The sequence below is a fragment of the Protopterus annectens genome, chromosome 7.part0 (genome assembly GCF_019279795.1).
Source record: "Protopterus annectens isolate FY-2018-M chromosome 7.part0, PAN1.0, whole genome shotgun sequence".
NCBI classification, from domain to species: domain Eukaryota; kingdom Metazoa; phylum Chordata; order Ceratodontiformes; family Protopteridae; genus Protopterus; species Protopterus annectens.
Window position 1 is genome coordinate 782,542,545 of NC_056739.1, and position 20,749 is coordinate 782,563,293.

The 20,749-nt window shown below is 45.2% G+C and overlaps 1 protein-coding gene across 1 annotated transcript in view; it reads left to right on the forward strand.

Moving 5' to 3' along the window:
* The window catches only part of GIGYF1 (GRB10 interacting GYF protein 1), a gene marked incomplete in the record, with an annotated part of 2,892,461 nt that overhangs the window by 120,251 nt on the left and 2,751,461 nt on the right, over window positions 1-20,749 (forward strand). The window contains 1 exon segment of the mRNA XM_044077309.1: window positions 8,557-8,719.

Sequence of the window (20,749 nt, forward strand, 5' to 3'; positions counted from 1 at the left end):
GACGCGCTCTAGAGGCAGAGGGGTCCAAGAACCAGGGAAACAGGGAGCCTCTCTCTGATAAGCCCTTTCAGCATCCCTGAGGTGTTGCCCGGCTGTCCCTCCTTGGAGGCAGTCGGGGAAGATTATCACTGTACCCAGAAGCCTGGCATTCCCTCACTCAAGACAGATGGGTACAGTCGATCATATCCAAGGGTTACATAATTCCTTTCGAGGAAAGTCCCTTCCCTCAAGTTCCCTTCCAGATGTACCACCCGGTCTAAGGGACATTGCAGAGTTAGAAATCGCAAAACTACTGCAAAAAGAGCCATTCAGCCAGTTACAATAGACCATTCAGAGCCGGAATCTACTCAAGGTTCTTTTGGTCCCCAAAAGACGGGAGACTGGAGACCAATATTGGATCTCAGCAGACTCAACAAGTCTGTCAGGAAGACAAGATTCGAATGGTCACTCTTCAGTCAATTCTGCCCTTCTTACAGAAGGACAACTGGATGTGCTCAATAGATCTTCAGGATGCGTACTATCACATCAAAATTCACAGACGCTCCAGGAGATTTCTCCGCTTCGGCTGGGGTCCAGTCATTTCCAGTTCAGAGCCCTGCCCTTTGGTCTCACTACAGCCCCCAGAGTGTTCACCAAATGCATGGCAGTGGTCACGGCTCACCTGAGACGTCAAGGATTCCAGGTGTTTCCGATCTCGACGACTGGCTCCTGTCAGCCACCACCAGGCATCAGCTTATACAAGCCAGGGATTACACAATAGACCTTTGTTCTCATTTGGGCATCTCAGTCAACTTGAAAAATCATCCTTATCGCCCTGCCAGTCTATTACCTTCATAGGCGCAAACTTAAACACTGTTCGGATGTCAGCTACCCTTACAGAACAAAGAGTTTCAGACATTCAGACTCATGTCAGGATCATTCTGGCCAGCAAGAAAGTACAGGCCAGAATGGTTCTAAAGGTATTAGGTCTCATGGCTGCGCCATTACTCTTCTTCCCTGGCTCGATTCTACATGCCTCCTTCAGTGGATGCTGTTCACACAGTGGTCATACCAGCAACTCCCAATGCGTCACCAGATTCTGGTGACACAGACATGCAAAGAACATCTTGCTTGGTGGATCACATCGTCTCAGGTTCACCAAGGCAGGTGCTTTGTACCTCCGTCCCCGATAGCCACTGTCACCACGGATGCCTCCCTGATCGGGTGGGGGTCATTATCAGGGCAGGATGGTTCATGGACGTGGCAACCGCTCGAGTACCATCTGCACATAAATGTCCTGGAGATGAGAGCAGTGCTTTTAACGTTGCAAGCCCTCAACGACTTTCTTCCCGTAGGGACAATTGCAGTCCACACAGACAACATGTCTGTAGTTTGGTATATCAACAAACAGGGCGGAACCAAGTCCTACCCCTTGTGTCGAGAAGCTCAGACTATGGCAATGGGCGATCTCCTCTCATCGGTTTCTGGTAGCAACGCATATCCCTGGGAAAACCAACATTATAGCGGACAGATTGAGCAGAGCTATTCTCATGCCTCACGAGTGGTCTCTCAAGCAATCCATAGCGGAAGAGATTTTTCTGGAATGGGGTCGTCCATGTTGCGATCTTTTGCTACTCCCCAAAACAGCAAATGTCCAGACTTCTTCAGCCTCTTCCCTCTATCAGGCCATCCCCAGAGACGCTCTGACCCAGGATTGGCCCCAGGGACTTCTTTATGCCTTCCCTCCATTTCCTCTGATCCCTCAGGTGATCCAGAAAGCTACCGTTTTGAGAGCCAAATTGATTCTCATTGCCCCTTACTGGCCTCGACAAGTTTGGTTCCCGTTCCTCCATCATCACCTTTTGGTGCAGCCGTGGTATCTGGACCCAGTGCCAGATCTACTGATTCACCAATCTGGTCAGCTGCACCGGTCAATCCCTTCTCTCAACCTCACAGCATGGTTGCTCCACTTCCTTCCTTAGCCAGGCTTCCTTTGATCTCTAACCCAGTTAGAGATATCATAGTAGCTTCACTAAAATCCTCTACCAGGAGGATTTACACAAGCAAATGGAAACGTTTCTCTTATTGGGCTAAGGCCCAAAATATTGATCCTTTTACTGCCCCTGTTCAGGCAGTTCTGGACTTCTTAGCAGAGATTTTTCATGCAGGCTCCTCTTCTTCCACAGTCAGAGTTCAGTTGGCTGCTATTTCTAATTTTCATGTCGGGATAGCAGATCATAATATTATGTCCCATAGGCTCTGCAGGGCCTTCTTGAAAGGAATTTTCCTACTAAAGCCTCCAATCAGGAATCCTCCTCCTCAGTGGGATCTAAATTTAGTGCTGACATCCTTGATTCTTCCCCCCTTCGAGCCAGCTGTTTCTTGTTCACTAAAATATCTTTCTTGGAAAACGTTATTCCTAGTGGCTATTACATCTGCCAGGAGGGTGTCTGAACTTCATGCTCTTTCGGTTCGACCCCCCTATTTGATTTTTCACAAAGACAGAGTATCTTTGAGAACTAATCCATCCTTTTTACCTAAGGTCGCTTCAAAAAACAATCTGAATCAATCCATTGATCTCCTTGTATTTTTCCTAACTATTCAGATAGAGCTGAACAAAAGCTACATTATCTTGACGTCCACCGTCAGCTTAGATATTATTTGGACAGAACAAAAAAATTTAGAAAATCTGATCAACTTTTTGTTTCCTATGCAGATAATAAAAAAGGCCTTCCTGTTTCTAAAGTGACTTTGTCCAGATGGCTTACTTCGGTCATCACTGAAATTTATACGATCAGGGGAAAACAGCTGTGCTCAAAACCTAAAGCACATTCAACTAGGAGTTTAGCTACTTCTACAGCCTTTCAAGCTAGACTGCCTTTGGACACTATTTGTGCAGCGGCCACTTGGGCCACTCCTTACACTTTTGTTTCCCATTACAAATTGGACTTGGCCTCCAGGGACAGAGCCAGTTTTGGCTCTACAGTCCTCAAGAGTTTGTTCCATTGAGCCACCCAGGATAGAGGTGCTAGTACGCGGTCCCATCAAGCAAGAATGAAGGCGAGATTGACAACTTAACATTAAGAAGTTATGTACCTACCATAACGTTCCATGTTAGTTGTCTTCTCGCCTTCTTTCTTGCGACCCTCCCTCCTTCCCCCTGGCCTGGACAGACCTTGTATAAGAAACTATTATGCTAAAGACCATTCAGACCTGGTCCTTTTTCCATCTGTAAGTTTCTTCTTCCTTTGGGAAGTATTTTATGCTTGGTGTTATTGCCCTTTGTCAACAAACGAGATCTGGGTACTTACTGCCTTGCATCATGGGATATGGGGCTGCCTCGAGCTGGTAAAAGGAGTTCTCGAGCTAAAGCAAGTGCCGAGTCGGAGCCGAGGATCGGCTCCGAACCCATCAAGCAAGAAAGAAGGCGAGAGAAGACAACTAACATGGAACGTTATGGTAGGTACATAACTTCTTATTTCTTCCCATTAGGGGAGCACCTGACATCTGGGTCAAGAAAAACTGATGTAATGGCGTCGGCTGCATGTTTTTTTTAACCCCTGATGACCTGACGTCATGGAAGAAGGGACAGCAACCGACACAGGACCCAATACATGGTTAATCAGGCCGACTGAGGGCTACTGCAAGCAGATAACCCAAATGTATTGACTGCAACAGTGAATACACTCTCTAACGTCTACATTTATGGTAAGTGTACACAACCGTACGTTCCTACTCCTGCTCCTCAACTTAGAAGAGGATTAGGGTCAATGACTCCTGATTCCCCCCCCCCTGCTGAAGAGGAATTCTTGGATTGTTCAACACAAATTCCCTCTCCTCAGGAATGTTTCCCCTGAAGAGGAGTCGGTGCTGATTCTCCTGTGGAATAGATTTCATTTGGTGAAACTCTTCTGAAAATGGGAGAATACTTTACTTTTAAGTTGGACAACTCCCAATTTTCTGATGTCCAAAAAAGATACTATCAACTTCCACAAGTTGATTTCCCTAGCCTCTCTGCAGTTCCACCAGTGCGTCCTGCATTTCTGGATGCCTTTCATAATGCTTCCCAAACACCAGACTCCTAGGCTCTGGCTCTCAAGAAGTCAGACTGCTTCTACTAAGTTCCTGAAGATTGTAGATTACTCTAATCTTTAGGTGTTCTGCTGCAGACCCAGCTGTCATTTCTGTAGCTACAGATTAACAATCTAGGATGATTCCTTCTACTACCCTTCTCTCATCAGACAGAGGGTAGAACCCTTGTGAGATTGGGAAAAAGGCCTAGTCTTCAGCCCACCTTAGCTTTCAGGGCCATCAGTTGTCAGGCATATATGACCAAATACTCCTTAGAGCTTTTGTTTCAGGCATAAAGTGCCATTGCAGATCTTCCAGATTCTGAGGGAAAAGCCTTGGCGCGCTCTGTCTTAGAAGCTTTCTCCCAAGTGGCAAGACACACCATTAAATGCAGCTGCAATGCTGCGGACGCTTGTGTCAGGGCAGTTGCTACTAATTCAGTTCTCCTAAGATTTTCCTGGCTTAGGTTGCTGGCCCTTAAGGTTGACTTCAAATCTCAATTAATGCTTGCAGCCGATAATTCAGCCTTTATTTGGTCCAACAGCAGCTTCTGTCTTTAAGTCTTTACTGGAAAACAGTAAGAAACTAGAGTTGAAACTCATCTTGTTTTTTCTTTTGCCCAGGTTTCATTGGAATTTCTCATCTAAACCTGTTTTCGTCCACAGCCACACTCAGCACTCCTCCAGTAAGACTTCCAGAGGAGGCCAGAGACAACAGAATCCTAGGGGTTCACAGGCACGCTTCCAACAATGGCAGTCCTTTCCTGACAAAGCAGGGAGTCTGTGATGACCCTGCAGGTGTCTTTTTCCTCTCTCTCCCTTCCCCTTTCAAATGCTCACAGGGTGTGGGAAAGTGTCACCTGACACCTGGGTGCTTTCCATAATCAAAAAAGGATACTTCATTGTTTGGCACCTTTGGGAGCTCTGGCAACAGGGTTCCATTCAAAGGATTCCTCAACTTTCAATAGGGGAAAGGCTAGTATTTATGAATGTTCTTGGTGCCCAGAAAGGATGGCTCCTGGAGGTCAATCCTGGATTTATCCCATCTCAGCACTTAAAGGTTCCTTCAGAATGTTGACACTCCAAACTCTATTTCCCCCTATCGTTCCACAAGGATACATGGCATGTCTAGATGTAAAAGATGGTTGCTTTCACATCCCTGTTTTCACCCCATGTTCAGGAAATTCTTGTGTTTTTCTTTGGGTTTCCTGGCATTTTCAGTTTTCTGCCTTGCCCTTTAGTCTTGCTACAGGTGCGAGGGTGTTCACAAAATGCCTGGCTCCAGTGATTGCACATGGCAGGCTTTTGGGTATCCAGATTTTTTCCGTACCTGGACGACCTGCTGTTACTGGTTCCACCTCCCCACACACTACTCCACAAAGTCTGGAGACCACCATTTCCCTCCTTGGAAAATGGGATTTACCATCCCCTTCAGTAAGTCGGTCATCACCCCATCACAGGACCACATTTTTCTGGGTTGTCGAATCCAATCAGACATAGTGATAGTGTCACTTCCAACTCAGAAGGTGCTGGACCTTTGGTCTTCCTTTCACTTCCTTCTTCCCTTGACTCGAGTCATGGCCAGGGAGTTCCACAGGGTGCTGTTATTCATGACTTCAGCCATTCTTATGGTGCCTGTGGCAAAACTCTACATGAGGAAATTCCAGTGGTTCCTCATATCTGTGTGAACCCAGCATTCTCAGTCACTAGAATACAAAGTCCCTCTCATTCCTTGTCTAAAGAGGGAACTGCTTATTGGATCCAGCAGAGGGACCTAAATCCAGGATTACCTTTGCATCCTCTTACTCCAGTCCAGTCCAGTCCAGTCTGTACAGATGCATCAGACGGGAGCTTTGGGGGGGGGGGGTGGTGGCCTTGGGCAGATTTACAGTTCAGGGAATTTGGTCTCCCTCCTAGAAAACAGAGCACATCAGCATCAGGGAAATGTGAACATTGCTGCTTCCTCTACAAACATTTCACCATCTGCTTTGCCCAGGCCCTGTCAAACTGTTCACAGACAACATGACATTCCTTTGGTATGTGAAGAAGCAGGGGGGAACGTAACGTACCAGATCCTATCTCCTTTGCAAGTTGGCTTTTCTGCTATGGGAATTTCTTGCCCAGTACCACATGACTATTCAGGCAGTTTACATTCCATCTACCTGGAATCTCATAAGACTCCCTGAGCAGATCCTTGACTCAGTCCCCAAATGGATGCTTCACAGGGATGCATTCCAGGACATAAACCATCATTGGGGTATTCCTTAAATAGACTTTTTTGCTTTCCCCTGAAAAGACAACTTCCAAAAATTTGTCAAATTCCCAAGTCCTCTGGTTTGGAAAGTAGTCACTCTCTCCTTTTCTCTGAAGGGGAGGTTTCTGTTTGCATTCCTTCCCCTTCCTGTAAGGTCATGTTCAAGATTCAAGAGGAGCAACCAAAAATCTTGCTGGTGGCTCCCTTTTGGCCAAGACAGCACTAGCTTCCCATTTTCTGCATTTAGCCAAGGGCCATCACCACAAGTTATCCCACAGAGTGGACCTTCTCACACAAAACAAAGGATCCCTGATATATCCACACTTGTCAGTGATACAGCTGATGCTGTAGGTGATAGGATTCAAATTCCTTTCAGATGTGTTTTCTGTGAGGACATGCTCAGGGTTTTGCAGGAGGCCAGAAAATCCACTACTAGAAAGTCTTGCATTTACAAATGGAAAATATTTTCACTCTGGTGTCTCTGTAAGAACCAAGACCCACTGACAATGGGAATGTCAGTGGGTTCTGTCTTATTTGTGTGAATTACTCACTGCAGGCATGGCTTATTCTTCTGTCAGAGCACTTATGTCAGCTATTTCTGCTTGTCTGCCTATCTCCCCCTCTAGCATCCAGATTTTAGGTGAAACAATTACTTAAGGGCGTCCTTCACGTTAGGCCTCCCATAAAACCTATTCCTCCTCCTTAGGACCTTATTTTTGTTTTAGAAAAATTGACACTGGCACATTTTGAGCTCACATCTTCGGGCTCCCTTAAACATTACTCTTGCAAAACTGTTTCATTAGTAGCCTTCTCTGCACCTAGAAGGGTGTCCGAGCTGCAAGGCGTTATGGCTGTACCCACCCTTCTTGGCTTTCACACAAGGGCAGGGTATCTTTGAGAACAAATCCTTCCTTTATGTCAAAAGTGGTTTAATGAGATAGTCCTTAACCAGTCCATTCAATTATCTATCTTCTTTTCTCCCAGAACCACAGTGAATAGGTACTGCACTCCTAAGATGTACATAGACAAACGTAGCTTTAGTCTTCCCCAGGTAAAATCTTTCAGGAAATCTGATCAACAGTTTATGAACTTTTATCCCAGGACACTGGGTGTACCTGTTTCCAAGCAGACTATTTCTTCTTGGATTTTATATGACTATTTTCCTTTGTTTGCACGCTCCATGGAAATAGCCTATCTTCACCTATGAAGGTCCATTCTACCAGAGCTGTGGCTTTCTCCAAGGCATTCTTCTAGGGTTTGGATAACAGCACTATCCTTGAAGCAGCCACCTGGTCTTGGGTTCATACTTTTACCAAACCATTACAAACTGAATGGCATCTCCAGATCCAGAGCTGGATTTGCTGAAGCCATTTTACATGGCTTCATTGAGAGCTTCTCTGCTCCTTCTTCCTTCCTCAGGTTGAGTACTGCAGCAAGTGAATAGGACATTGAATAGTTGTGCAAAATCTTACTGTGACCACGAGATGTCCTTCTCTTCTCTACTGCAGTATTCTGTCCCTCCCTCCTTCACTCCGGTCTGTTTTATTTGGATGTACTCACCATTCATATCCTTAGTCAGGCATTCCTCCTGGGGCATTCAATTCTGAGGATGGTACGTGTGTACGTTGCTTTTATGGCCCATGTCCGACTGCATCTTTGCGACTTACTGCGGACCCTTGAGTAGTAGAAGACTTTTGTATACTGGCCAACATCGGGTCGCCTTCTGGTGGGAGATTCCCCCCCCCCCCCCAGGTTAAGAATACAGCAGTGAAGAGAAGGACATCTATGGTTATAATAAGCTTTTACACAACTGTTCTTTTCAGTTTTATAGTAGAAATGTCCTGATGTTTCAATTGAGAAGGTATCTGTTCTATACTGGAATTTTTCTGATGTCATAGTTGGGAGGGTGTCGCACAGTTTTATACTCTTGAGTATGCTATGTCAGTTGGGTGGGTGCCCGCCACGTTTGGAAGGAGAATTAAGTTTGAGCTCTTAGTCATGGTAAATGTCAGGGACTCTTGAGACACAATGTTCCAGTGGTCATAACAATATGTAACACTGATGTATTCAAAACATTTTCCTTCATGATTGCATTTTATTCACACAGGTCTTAAGAATGTGGCTATTGGCACAGTTTCTTTCATATTGTTAAAGGCCCAAAAGTCACAATCAAGGATCGCATGAATTTTTATTGTACATTGTTTTCAACATTATTTAATTTTAGAAATTGTAGCAGTGTGTTTTATGTTTCAGACCATCCTAGATGTGATTGTGCTCGTCTTTATTGGCGGCTTCAGACTTCTCCATCAGCCCCACCAGTAGGAGAGAAATCTGCTGCAACAATAAACACAACTTCTTTTCCAGTTCTGTTCTTCCTAGCAGCTTTGTGGGTTGTGGCACAGTATTTGTGTTAAAGGTATGCAATCTTTTTTGTAGTCTTGGCAAACTACCAAGGATCCTAGGATTTTGTAGTTTGCTCATTTGAAACTTGTATTTTGTGTGTGCTTGTAAAATGCATGCACCTGTGTGTATTTATGCACATATAAATGTGTGTGTGTGTGTACACCTGACTATCTGTGTGTGTATGTATATACTTGACTGTATACATGTTTGTATATATAAATTGTGTGTGTGTGAATGTATACACGCACTAGTGCTTATAGGTGTATACTAGGCTAATGACCACAAGGGCCATTTCTAGCTTAGTTATGCATCCCAAATCTTTAGCAAGTTCTGGTACCCTTAAGGGTAAGGAGGGGCTTGGGAGATGACATTTACAGGCTGCCTGGTCTGTTAAAGACACAAGTGCCAAACCAGGAATGAATTTCCTGTTCCTCATCCAGTTGTCAAAGTTACACTTTAATTGGGTTAGTGAGGAACTCTTTCACATGGGTGGTGAGCCTGTTCCAGAGAAGGTAGTAGTTTCTGGGATACATGTATGTCTGGCCAGCAGATCTGTTTATATCACAGGCAAGGGTTATGTCTTAAGAATAGGTAAGTCTGGTGCTGTTTGTTTTGTGGATATGCAGGAGATCCATTAGAGGTGGGGTCTGACAGTGCCTTGTATGCCAGGCAGAGATCTCGCTTCAACAGCCTAAAGGTGACAGTACAGGGATAGAGCTTTGAGGCAGTCTGCATTGGACATGTTATTCGCACCCTATATTCTTTTAGTGAGGAGCCTCTATGGACATTCCATTTGTTGGATGTGCATAGTTAGGTATGTACCAAAGGGGGCTTTTTACTCAATGGGGTAGGTCTAATGAATGCTGAATTCAGTTGAGCAATGACCTCCTTGGACCTAGATGCCATACCTTTGTTTAGAAGTTTCACAACGTAAAATGATTTTCTCACTGCTGTAGGCATGCGACAGTCAAAGGCTAGATTACTGTCTGTGTGTCCCTAAGTCCCTGACTTCTCGGTTGACTCTTAGCAGTGTGTTTTGTCAATGTGATGGTTACCAGGGATGGATGACATCCTGAAAGATGCTGTTATGAAAACTTTCTGTAAACTGTGTTCAAATCTTGCATCACCTATCTTGTGTGCCTGCACTCTACTCACCTACACATTGTGCCACATAGCTACATGTGCATTTGGTCAGTGTTGATAACCGCCACTATCGTTGTATATTCTTTAATTTTGTAGGTTGTCTCACCTGCTTCAAAATTTGTTACTGATGGCTGCAATATTCTTACCAATTATCGGTATTTTCTATGTGGCATGCCTTTGTAAGTTGCTAATGGGCAGTAGACCAGTTACATTTCTTGGTGTCTTAATTCCCTAGATGTTCCTTTTTTTTTTTTTTTAAAATACTGGATTCCTTCCTAGGGCAGCCAGACGTTTGGCCTGTATACCAAAGCCTTGGGTTCCTTTAAGGTGTGCCTTACATCACATATGAGAGCCACATGCTCTAGAGATAAAAACCTCACCACAACGATAAATAGGACATGCTGGAGGGATAGATTCCTGTCCCAGAGACTCCCCATGCTTTGGAACAGGATTCCAATATACATCAGGCAGAGCCCCTCACTAACACTTTTCAAGAGAAACCTTGACGGGTGGATCGGAAACAGAAAATTTACTCCAGGGATCACTGCAGTGGCTCTGCTGGACAGAGGCACAGGGAACTAATCTAAGGGGGTGGCAAAAGCAACACATTCTGGCTAGGCTTGTATATGCCCTTGGGCAGATAGCCTAGTATTTACCTATGAACCTATATGCTCCTTGCATAGCATAGGGCATAAAGGTGATGTCCACACATACCATCCTCAGAACTTGTTTGCCTTCAGTCCAAATGCCACCTCTGGATCGTTGGTTTGGACGCCTACATTCCGTTGCTGGTTTCTCCAAGCTGTTGCAGGTAAGTGCCCTGCTGGGGTCCTTTTTTGCTTGGCTTTTTCTTTTTGTTGCTTGTGGGGTTTCATGTCATCAAAGAAGGGTAAATGGCAATGTGGGAGACAGCTTCCCTATGAATACTTCCATGAAACACAAAAACCTTTGCGGAGGCTCTCAATAATTACCTGCTCAAGTAACAGAGACCTCCAAAGCAGAAAAGCAAGCAACCTCCACCCCCCAACACAACCAAAATGACACACAGCCCACAGACTCAGTGTGCCAATAAACCACAACCTGTAAGGCAAAACACTGTACCTAACACACTAGTCATAGGTGACTCTAGTCAGGCACACTGTTCCACTCACCAGGCTAAACAAGGAAAAGGTTACTGTGAGCTGCCTGTAGCATGCCAGGATCCGCCACATAACCCACACACTCAGGTCACTCCACAACAAGTACAAATATAACTGTCATTGTCCACGTTGGTGTGAACGACCTGAGACATACCCCCCTGGACTACATGAAAAGAGAGATGGAAGAGCTCTCCGATCTTGTAGCCCAGGCAGGTAAGACCCTACCCCTGAGTAGCATCCTGCCATCGCCCAGAATGATACTGCAGTACAAGGACAAAATGATTGACTTCAAAATATGGCTAAGCTTCTGGTGTCATTCTAAGGGGATCCAGTATCTGTCTGCCTGGGACATGGTCGACAGACCACGATGCTTTGCCAGAGATGGCCTGCACCTGTCGTCCCTGGGATTCTGGATACTGGCTAAGGCTCTTGCCGCCCCTATAGTGCCTTTTTAGGCAAGGTTCAAATGACAAATTCACCACTGTAACAGGAACAGGCAAGCAAAAAACTGAGGGTAATGCTACTCAATGCTAGAAGTCTAAATCTCAAAATGCACTCACTCGAGGCACTCCTTAAAATGGAGAACATCGATATCTGTGCAGTGACTGAGACCTGGTTTAAGGCTCTAGAGAGCACCCCTGCATTACTAGGCTATAACTCATACCACACTTTTTGGCCATGTAACTTGGACCAGAACACCAAAGGCTGGAGATGTGTCCATATTCATTAAGGATATCCACACCTCCAGGCTAGTTGCACAGCATAATGCATCTGAGGTTATCCAAGTGCAACTAACTCTGGGCAAAACTGCAATCCAAATTGTAGCTTGCTACAGATCCCCCACCATGCCCCAGGATTCTCACTCCTCTTTCTTGATATACTGGAGAATGTTAGGGTTCAGCCAAACACCCTAATAAAGGGCGATTTCAACTACCCCACCATTAACTAGGAAAACTACTCCTGTACCAACTCCTTCGCTCAACGCTTTCTGGAATTCATAAATTCCAATGCCCTGGATCAACTTATCCACACCCCCACCAGGGGCAACAATATCCTAGACCTAGTCATTACCAACATGAGTGACCGGTGTTCCACACCTGAAGTCAACTCCTAGTTGGTCAGATCCCAACCATAAGCAAATCACCCTAGATATCGGCATCCCGCCCCCACCCACCATTAAGGAAACCATGGTAAAAAATTTCTCCAAAGCTATCTTCATGCTTCTTAAGACAGAAGTGGCGAACATCATGACACCCATGCAGATGGGGACAGTACAGTTACGACTGCTGAATACTACACAAATTCACTCTTTAAGCACTTACATCGAGTGCATGGATCGTGCTATCCCAGACAGAACCAAGACACTATCCTCTTAAAAAAAAAAAAAAGGAAGCCAATCTGGAGGTCTCATGCCATAAACAAACTCTACAACAGAAGAAAGAAACTGTTGCAAAAGAGAGTAATATTTCATGAGTGGAGGAGCTCCCTGGTCAGCCTCGGTAAGAAGCTGAGATCCCTTATAAGATCCTCCAAAGCTAGCTATGAAAACAAAATCTCCACCGATTCTAAAGGCAACCACAAAGCATTCTATACCTGTCAAGAATCTCGGTGGCAACCCCCAGATCTGCTCTGATTTACAGCACAATGGCTTGCAAATTACAGATCCAACTGATATTGCCAACATCCTGGCAGATAGGTTCAGTGCTAACTTTACCCCTCTCACACTCTAAAGGGCCCATATCTATACAGGATACCCCCCTCTCACCCCCTAAAGTGCCCATACCTATACAGGAAGAAGGCAGAGCCCCTGTAATCACATCTATGCAGGTAAAAGCTGCACTCTAAAACCAAAAACACAGCATCCGTGGGACCGGACAACATCCCAGGCTGCGTTTTACATGAACTTCAGAACGAACTGGCTCTCCACCTAAGCACCATGTTCAATCATAGTCTCATGTCAGGGTTTGTGCCCACTGAATGGTGCACAGCAACAGTTATTCCACTCCACAAAGGGGGAGCCACCACCGATCCTGGGAACTATCGCCCTATTAACCTGACGAGCCTGGTCTACATGGAACGTAGCGTCATTGAACTCCTAAACAAAGGCATTGGTAACCTCCAAACTCTGGTCCCCTACCCAGTTCGGGTTTGTGAAAGGCAGATCATGCCTTCTGAACCTGATCGACTTCTTTGAGGCAGTCACCAAAGCCGTAGACATCCTACAGAAGGGCCTCACTGAGACAGATGCCTGGTGTCAGAACCATGGCCTCAAGCTCAATGCCAAAAAGTGCATTGTCATCCCCTTTGGTAAAACCTCTGTACCCATGAACTGCCACATAAACGGCAGTCTACTTTATGTTGAATGTGTGATAAGAGACCTTGGGACCCAGGTGGACAGTAGTCTCTCCTTTGATAATCACATCGCCGCAGTAGTCAGGAAATCCTTCTATGTGGCACACCTCATTGCAAAAGGGTTCTCATCCAGGAAAAAAGAGGTCATTGTTCCCCTCTACTCAGCACTCATTAGACCCATTATAGAGTACAATGCCCCTTTTGGAATGTACCTCTCAAGACATCTGCAGCAGCTGGGAAGGCCACAGAAGTATCTCACAAAAAGGATTACTGGCCTCAAACAGATGCTCTACACTGACAGTCTCAAAGTACTCCAGCTTTACTCTGTAGCATATCACTTACTCCGAGGAGATCTCTGCCTAACCTATAAAGCCGTCTTAAACCCAGACCAGTTGGACATGCTACACCTAAAGAAATCCCAGTCGCTCCGAGGTACATGCTCTATGGACCTAAACCTTGTCACCACAATAAACTGGACATGTTGCAGGGATAGATTCCTGTCCCAGAGACTTCCTATACTCTGGAACAAGCTACCCTTCTATGTCGAGCAAAGTTCCTCATTAGCCCTCTTCAAGAAAACTTTTGAAGTGTGGATGGGAAACTGGAAAGGTACTTGCGTATTATCGCAACCAGATTTGTCACTGTATTATCGTATGGTTTCCGATCCTGAAATATGCCCTGTAATGGTTTTAAAAAGTTATATGGTGTGTTTAATCGTACAGGCTCTTTTCTGGACTGTTGTCAATGTAATGTACAAAACTCCTACTGTCACTGTTTGTTTATGCAGTGTACTGACAGCATGTCGGTTATTGCAACTCCGCTCTCTGAATGTTCCTTTCTTCCTGCCAGCAAATGCGGTCAAGTAAGGGTTAGACTTAGATTTGGCCATCACAGCTGTGTAGTTATTGTACTCTGTGACTGGTATAATTCTCTGTTTTGCTTACCTTAACAGACGTAGCGTGACATGCAAGTTTCCCAGAAAAAAACCCACTGTTTAGCAGTAGTAGTAACTACGCTTGCTGAGAAATTCTCACCGCAGAGAAGCAGAAAGACATAGTGACAGCGATCAACATCATTGCAACACTACGCACGACAGTTATCATTGAAGTACTATGTGGTTTTCTCCGAACATGCCAGTGCAGAAAACAGCATGCACTGTTAAAGAAAACCACACCATGTAACATTTTATCATGACATTAACACCATTTGTGTAGGGACAGGACTTGCTCAATTCATTTAGCATTAAGTTACAGTAACCGGGAAGATGCAATGATATGCTGCCACTAGAGAAGTGCATGCATAGACAGTTCAATGTTTTTCTAATTTTTATTCATAACCCTGCATAAAAGACCCTTCCTTGTCAAAGCAAACACGTTGTCTCCCATTTTTAAAACATTACAGGTCACATTTCACTATTGGGAAGCAACCTTTATGATCGCAAACATCTGGTTGTGATAATATGCAAGTACCACTGGAAATACACCCTGGGGATCACTTCTGTGGCTCTGCTCGACAGGGGCACAGGAAATTAACTTTCTTGGGTGGCGTAAGCCAGGGAACCTTATTGGCAAAGCAAACTTAGGGCCTTGGGCTGATAGCCTAGTACCTACGTATGAACCTATGAACATGGTCTGTTTTGCCTTGATGCCTTGCCCGACCATATGTCCTGTTCCGTCTGTCAGTCCTTTTTACCTAAAACCTTGTGTCGTAGACTTTCTTCTTTGGCGCTGTATCTTGAGAATCAGCATTCTAAACTTTTTGCAAAAGATACAATGGAGGGTACTTCCTGCCCTGTGGGACAACCGTGAGAGAATAAGGCTAAGAAGCCTAGGCCGGAATCTTCCGCTGTTCATTCTCTGCCATTCTCTCCCAAGATGCGTGAATGCCCAGAGGTTCGCATGGCTTTGTCTTTGGATTCCTCTGCCATGACCGGGTTGGAGGCTGGTAGGGATCCGACTTTAAGGAGGTCTGAGGAGGCTTTGCAGACATCAGTTTCAGATGTTTGAGAGAACCACGATTGATCATTTCTTAGGGGTTTAGTGGTGTTCCTTATATTTTAGTCAGAAAAGAAGTCCCTACTACCATTTATTTAATGCCATCCTGGGTCAGCACCTTCCAAATTTTAATGCAGAATTCCCATTAAAGAAAAAATGACTAAACCTAGTTCTCCTGTTCCTAAGGATCCACAGAGTGAATGGCAGGCCTTCTTTCAGGGTTTGTTTAGTGCTTTGATGGCATTGAGACCTTCTCAGGGAGTTTCTGTTCCAGCCACCCTTAGTCCTCTACTCCCCTTAAACGACCCAGGGAATAGGATTCTTCTGAAGTGGAGCTGGATTCCGATTCGGAATCCATTGATTACTCTTGTCATATTCCTTCTCCTTTGGACTGTGGATCAGAGCAAGAGGAATCTTCCAGCCCTGATACTCCCTTTGAAGAGATTTATTTTGGAGTTGGTCTCCAGTATGATGGGAGTTCTTCAAATGGGATTGTGCTTGGGTCTCAGATTCATAAGCGGTACTATGAGTTGCTGCAGATGGGAAATCCTCTAAACGTTCTGCTATTCATCCTGTTTTGGCTGCTTTGTTGAATGTGTTTTCCAGTGCCTCTTAAGCCACAGATTCTCAGCATCCTTCTAGCAAGAAACGCGATAGGTTCTATAAGGGTGCTTGAGGACTAAAATTTTGTACAGGCTTCCTGCTTTTGACCTTCAGTGGTGTCTGAAGTCTCTGACAAGCCTTCTCAGTTGCTTTCTTTGCTGAAATTACTGCCCTCTGATAAAGATAGCAGAACCATGGAAACACTAGGAAAAGAAGGTTTACACATCGGCTATTTTGGCTTTTAGGGCTGTTATTTATCAGACCCATATATCCAGTAATTTGTTGGCTGTTCTATCCAAAGCTTGTTAGGTTACATCTGATCTTCCAGACTCAGAGTAAAACTTCTGCCCTTTCACTGTTGGGGGCTTCCTCCCAGGTGGCTTGGCATTCCTTCAGATGTGGTTATGATGCAGCAGATGCTTCTTCTAGGGATGCTGCTTTTGGGTCAGTGATGAGGTATTTTTCGCTTTGGCTTCAACCTTTGTCTGATAAGACTGAGTTAATGGATGTCCCTCTTGATGCTAAATACTTGTTTGGTGAAGTTGCTGATATGTTTAAGTCCCTCGAGGATAAGGCAAAGGCTTTACAGGAACTTTAAATGTATTTGTTTCTCCTGTTCCTAAATTTCAGAGAAACTACCCCAACAAGGTAGTGTTTGTTTGCAGGCAGTCTCCTCGTCGTCCTAAGGGCAAAAAGTGGCAAAAGGGCTCATTCTGCCAAGGCTACTCAGAATTCAGTGCCTCAGAAGTCCTCCTTTCCAGATAAACCAGGTGCTGTCTGACTATCGTATTCTTCCCAGTCACTTTTCTCTTTCTTTACGAGCATCTCTCTCTCTCCCAGTTTGGCTGCAGATTATTCAGGATTCCTGGGTTCTGTACATTATTCACCGTGGGTATTTCTTGTGAAAATCTCCCCCTTTTTATGGGTATTCCTCAGCCCCCTTGGGAACAACTCTCCTGTTTCCCAAATGGGGGAGTGGATTTACTCCAGGTGTTTCTAGTACAGAGAAAAGAGGATACTTTGAGAACAATTCTAGACTTTTCTCAACTAAACACGTTTCTGAAGGAGCCCTCTTTTTGAATGTTGCCCATTCAGACTTTGTTCCCTCTTTAGTTTCCAAAGGCTTTTACACTGTCTCTGGATCTCGGGTATGCTTAGCTGCATAATCTGATCCATCCCCTTTTCAGGAAGTTTTTGTTTCTCTGAGGTTTATCGTGCATACAGCTGCAGTCATAACAGATGGGTTCTCCTGCAGTCAGGCGGGTCTTCGGTCAGCCGAATTCAAAATTCTAGGTCCGGCGTCGGTTGTCGTCACTTCTTCCCTGATGTCAGTGCGACAGGGGTATAAAGGAACCAGCCGACGCCATTTTCTTCAGTCTTTCTTGCCGCGTGGTGCCCGAAGCAGAAGCAGTTCGCAAGTGCCGGTCGGCAAGCTCCTGAGATTACGAAATTTGGAAACCGAAGTCTTCTTAAAAGCTAAGTACCCCGTTGGGGAAACTTTTCTTGCCTCAGACCGATGTCAGACAAAGTTAATAATTGGATTTCTTGTGGGAAGCAAATACCGCATAAGGATTTCCATTCCTTCTGTATACCTTGTTTAGGCCCAGACCACGACGTCTCAGTCTGTCGCTTTTGTGCTACATTCAACAAACGCACTATTGAGCGTCGGGCGGAGTTAGCCCAGCATTATTTTGGAAAAGCATTTAACTATACTATGTCGTCGGATACTCCGACTCCGGTTTTGTCTAAAAAACGCAAAGACAAGGACCGACACGAGGTCCGCGGCCTCTACCGACACCACGCTAAAGCCGACTACACGTGGTCCGGTTCTCAGTGAGGCGCCTACGCAGCCCCTGATTACCGACAACACTTCTTTGACGGTGTCTCCTGTGCCCGAGGTCACAGGCTTCTCGGCCCACACCCCGACTACAGATACTGAAGCCACTCTTGGCGTTGAAACTCTGAATGTGGACAGGTCCACCTCCACTCAAGGTGTCTTCAGACCTTCCTCTTTTCTCCATCAAGGCTTTCACAAAGTCTAAAGCAACCATGCACTCTAAGAGACCAGCTACACAGGGCCCATCTCCAGGCCCCATGCCTAACAAACAGATGCTTAAAATGGCTGAGGATTTAATTACTCTTATCAGAGGTTCTCAGCCCCCACCCGACAAAAGGCCCAGAGTGGAGGAAGATTCCCCCTCCTCTGATCAGGGCTCCATTATTTCAGAGCACTCTGATGATGAGGAACATTCTTACTCCCCTTTTGAAGACTCTGATGCGGAGGAGTCCATCCCTTCTGTATCCCCCCCTGAGGATCTCTCATTTGGGGAGACTTTGCATACCTTAAGGGAACACTTCCACTGGGAAGGCCAGGATTATTCAAATTCCAGGAAAAGGCTCAGGGAATTTCTCTTGTTACCTCAGCATAGGCCTCTGGCTATACCTCCTGTCTTGGACATCCTAGATGATGATTACTCTGAGGCCTGCCTTAACCCGGACTCTCTACCTCCAGCTCCAGTTAAGCCTGACAGGTACTACAGGGTTCCTGACTCGCACCAATTTGTTTACAAAAGCTATGCTGCTGACCCAGAAAACATCTCACAGGGCCCCAAGGGAGTTAAGGCCTCCATTGCCAAAAATCCATTGCCTTCCGAGAGAGATTCCAGATCCTTAGAAAGGTGGGGAAAAAAGGTATATACCTCGGCTACCTTATCCATGAGGGCCTTAAACTGTCAGTTTCATATGCTAAAATACCAACAGTTTTTGTTATCACAATTGAAGAGTAAAATGTCACAACCTGAACAACCAGATTTGAAGGAGTTGCAGGATTTGATGCATAGTGCAGAACAAGTGGGTAAGCATACCTTACAATGTGGTTTTGATGCTCTAGAGGCCTCCTGTAGAGCTGCTGTTAAAGGATCAGTCGTACGTAGGCATGCCTGGCTCAAGGAACAAGCCATGCCTGATCATGTCAAAGCTAAATTACTAGACGCCCCTCTTCAAAAGGATGTACTATTTGGCACCAATGCTGAGGAGGTATTAAGGAAAATGGAGGAAAAGGCTAAATCAATGCAAACTGTGAAAGAATTTCTACAGGTTCAACCCCCACGTTTTTGCAGAAATTGGCCTTCCAAAAACTGGTCCTTTCCTGCCACAGACAGACCCCAAAGAGGCAGATACAGGCGCCCGAGGGGCAGAGGACAATCCCAAGGATCGTATAGAGGCAGACAATGGCAAGCTCCTACACAAAGAGGTGGTGAGGACAACTCGCAATCTTTCAGAAAGCAAACCCAATGACTTTCCCCTTTACATGCCAACCAGGTCTCAAATGGCAGCCCCCTTAGGAGGAAAGCTGGCATTATTTTCAAAAATTGGCATGTTGTCACAAAGGACAAATGGATCCTGGACATTATAAACAGAGGCTACAAATTCCGTTTTCACACCCTTCCAAAAATGAGAGGCATGCCAAACCTGCCACACAATCAAAGGGCAGAGGCACAAAAGCAAATTACAGATCTCATAAACATGAAAGCTATTCAAGAGGTACCTACGCATCTAACAAGGTCAAGGTTTTTATTCCAGGCTATTTCTGGTGCCAAGGAAGGGAAAAGATTGGAGACCTATTTTGGATCTATCCATCCTAAACACATTTCTACTGCACCAAAATTCAAGATGCTCACTCTACAGCAACTTCTTCCCATGCTGGGCAAGGAGTCTTGGCTGGTAACATTGGACCTCAAAGAGGCATACCTGCATGTCCCAATCAGACAAAATTGCAGAAGGTACCTCAGATTTCTTGCAGGTTCAACCCATTATCAGTTCTCTGCATTGCCCTTTGGCTTATCTACTGCGCCCAGAGTATTCACGAAATGCCTGGCATCAGTGATTGCCTACTGCAGACTTCAAGGGATACAAATATACCCCTATTTGGACGACTGCCTGATCCAAGCGGACAGCAAGCACATTCTTCTGAAACATCTAGCTTATGTAATAATGTTATTGAAATCTCTGGGATACACAGTCAACAAAAAGAAATCCAGGCTAATACCCTCTCGGAAGATCATTTCCTGGGTGCCAATTTGGACACACACACCCAGATGGCCTACCTCACGCCAGAGAAGCAGGGGCAACTAATACAATACTTCAGAACACTAGCAAATTGCACCAGGCTGACTGCAAGGAAAATCCTGCAGGCTCTGGGATTCATGGCATCTTGCATCTTACTAATCCCATGTGCAAAGCTGCATATGAGGAAACTACAATGGTACCTGAAAAACATATGGTCTCAACACAGCCACAGTTTGGAAACAATAATACCACTAATTCCATGTCTGCAAAAGGAATTTCTGTGGTGGGCTCAAGCATGTCAAACAAACACAGGTCTTCCATTCAGCAAGCCTCAAGCAAATCAGGTCATCACAACAGACGCCTCTGACTACGCCTGGGGGGCACACATGACAGATCGGTGCATTCAGGGCAAATGGTCCCAAAAAGAAAAGCACCTTCACATCAATCAAAAAGAAATGCTAGCAGTAATAAATGCTATTATAGCTTTCAAGGACCTTCTACAACCAGGTCAACTATTGATAAGAACGGACAACACCACAGTTATGTGGTACATAAACAAACAGGGAGGAACACATTCTTACCCCTATGCAGACTGGCCATGTCACTTTGGAACATGGCCATGGACTTACAAATGGAACTACAAAGCACAGTACTTGCCAGGCAAGGAAAACACGCTGGCAGACAACCTAAGCAGGAATATGACAGATCCACACGAATGGAAATTGCATCCAAAAGTTTTACAGA